The 2,468-nt window shown below is 47.3% G+C and overlaps 1 pseudogene; it reads left to right on the forward strand.

Moving 5' to 3' along the window:
• Positions 1–2,085: 2,085 nt before the first annotated feature.
• LOC131753735 (MORF4 family-associated protein 1-like) lies at positions 2,086–2,468 on the forward strand (annotated as a pseudogene).

The raw sequence follows: 2,468 nt of genomic DNA on the forward strand, positions 1-2,468 counted from the left end.
AGAGGAAAAGGAAGAAAGGCAGTGGAGAGAGAGAGGTCTCCTGCTGCAAGCATGATGGAGAACTGGCCATCAGTCTTGCTCACATAGGTCCTGCTTGAGGAATAAAAAGCAGATGTGAGGAGCACCAGGCATAATGAAACTTTCCAGGTGCTACCTACTATTCCCCTCCTGGACTAAGGGAATTTTTTGTCTGGTTAACCAAGCTATCTGACTAAACCAGAAACCTTGTTTCCTTTTCCTGTGGAATTCATTTCTCAAAGCCTCAGTCAGCCATCCCTAATATTTCCTAGACGTGAAGAACAGCCTGGACAGATGTTTCCTCCAAAGCAGCCTCCCAGAGAGTGAATAAAAAAGAAGAAAAAGAGGCTTCCCTGGTGGCGCAGTGGTTGAGAGTCTGCCTGCCGATGCAGGGGACGTGGGTTCATGCCCCAGTCCGGGAAGATCTCACATGCCGCGGAGCGGCTGGGCCCGTGAGCCATGGCCGCTGAGCCTGCGCGTCCGGAACCTGTGCTCCGCAACGGGAGAGGCCCCAACAGTGAGAGGCCCGCGTACCGCAAAAAAAAAAAAAAAAAAAAAAAAAAAAGAAGAAGAAATAAGGGGGCAGAGGGATGATCACACTTTATGAGTTCATTATCAGAAGAAAATTTTAGTACTTTTTCTCATGTGTCTCTTACACACACTGGCAGGAAGAGGTGAAAGGTATGACATGGTATTCAGTCAAGAAAATTGATTTCATTATGACAGAGGATAAAGCCAGGGGAGTGAAAGTGAGATTCACAGCTTAGAACTGAAGACAACTACATCCCCATACAGCTCTTGCATAGATTTGAGAAAACAGAAAGATCTGAGGTTGTCAGGTGAAGATCTTCAAGGAGGTAGTGAAGCGATGTGCAGTTTTTCTCTACAGCTGAAAAAATTTCTGCAGCTATAAAAATGGCTATAAGTGAATTTACAAAGAAACTTCTGACCATTTCTCCAGTGTTCCCTATTTCAGTGAATGGCACAGGAGTGATCCAGTTGCCGAAATTAAAAACCATCTCCCTGACTCTATCATTTCTCACCTGAATTATCACAACAGTCTCCTAACTGGCCCTCTGTATACCATCTATATACTTGAGGCACAATCACACTTGGCTGGAAAATTCTTTCTAAATCATAAATCTGATTGCATCACTCTCTCTTAAAACTTTTTCATGGCTTCTTATTACGCTTAGGTAAAAATCCAGACCCCTTAATATAAACTTCTCCATAATCTGGCCCTCACTTATCTCTTCATCTTCATCTCTTGCCACTTCTTTTTCTAGTCTCTACACCAGGGGATCCAAAGTGGAGTGAGTGTACAAGACCATCCTTTGGGTGTGGGATGAAAATATTTGAACTTCTACAGATTGAGAAGCAGGAAAAGAAGCTGAAGAAATGGCATACATTAAGAGTCTGGGGACTTCCCTGGTGGCGCAGTGGTTGAGAGTCCGCCTGCCGATGCAGGGGACACGGGTTCGTGCCCCGGTCTGGGAGGATCCCACATGCCGCGGAGCTGCTGGGCCCGTGGGCCATGGCTGCTGGGCCTGCGCGTCCGGAGCCTGTGCTCCGCAATGGGAGAGACCACAGCAGTGAGAGGCCCGCGTACCACAAAAAAAAAAAAAAAAAAAAAGAGTCTGGAGTGAGCCAAGCCATAACTACATGCTGGTGGAAGTTTAGAGGAAGCAAACACTCTGAGGAAGAAGGGACTATTAGGGAAATATGGGGAAAAGAAAGATAGAGGCAACAGAAAGAGAAGGTGGTTCCTAGAGCTCTATTCCTGATAGAGGCAATTCTGGTTCTACTTCCAATCTATATACATCCTTATAACACACCCTCCTTTTCCTTGAGAAAAGGGTCTTATTTATATTTTTTAAATGTCTTGGAAGAGTGGTATTTGTTCCATGCAACCATAAGAATCTGCCTAAAAAACTTGGTGTCCATCTATAGGGATTGGTTAAAGAAAATAAAATATATCTTTCTATGCATTTACCAAAAGTGAATATGTAGGTCCTCTGCTTCTTTGCACTCAACTTGCATCCTGCGGTTCCGCAATAGCGGGGGAAGATGCGGTCCTTGGACATCGCGGAGCTGGCAGAGCCGGAGGAGGCGGAGGTGATGGAGCCCGAGGAGGACTTCGAGCAGTTCCTGCTCCCGGTCATCAATGAGATGTGCAAGGACATCGCGGCGCTCACCTGCGAGCACGGGAGAGCCTACCTGCAGAACGGGAGCAAGCTGTGGGAGATGGACAGTATGCTCATCCAGATCAAGACGCAGGTGGAGGCCTCAGAGGAGAGCGCGCTCAACCATCTGCAGAACGCGGACAACGGAGTCGAGGGCAGGGGACCAAATGGTGCAAGAAGGCGGAGGAGAAGGCCAAGGAGATCGCGAAGATGGCAGAGATTCTGGTGGAGCTGCTCTGGGGGATAGAGAAGAGAGAGTCGTCCTGA

Source organism: Kogia breviceps, chromosome 3 (assembly GCF_026419965.1).
Source record: "Kogia breviceps isolate mKogBre1 chromosome 3, mKogBre1 haplotype 1, whole genome shotgun sequence".
NCBI lineage: Eukaryota > Metazoa > Chordata > Mammalia > Artiodactyla > Physeteridae > Kogia > Kogia breviceps.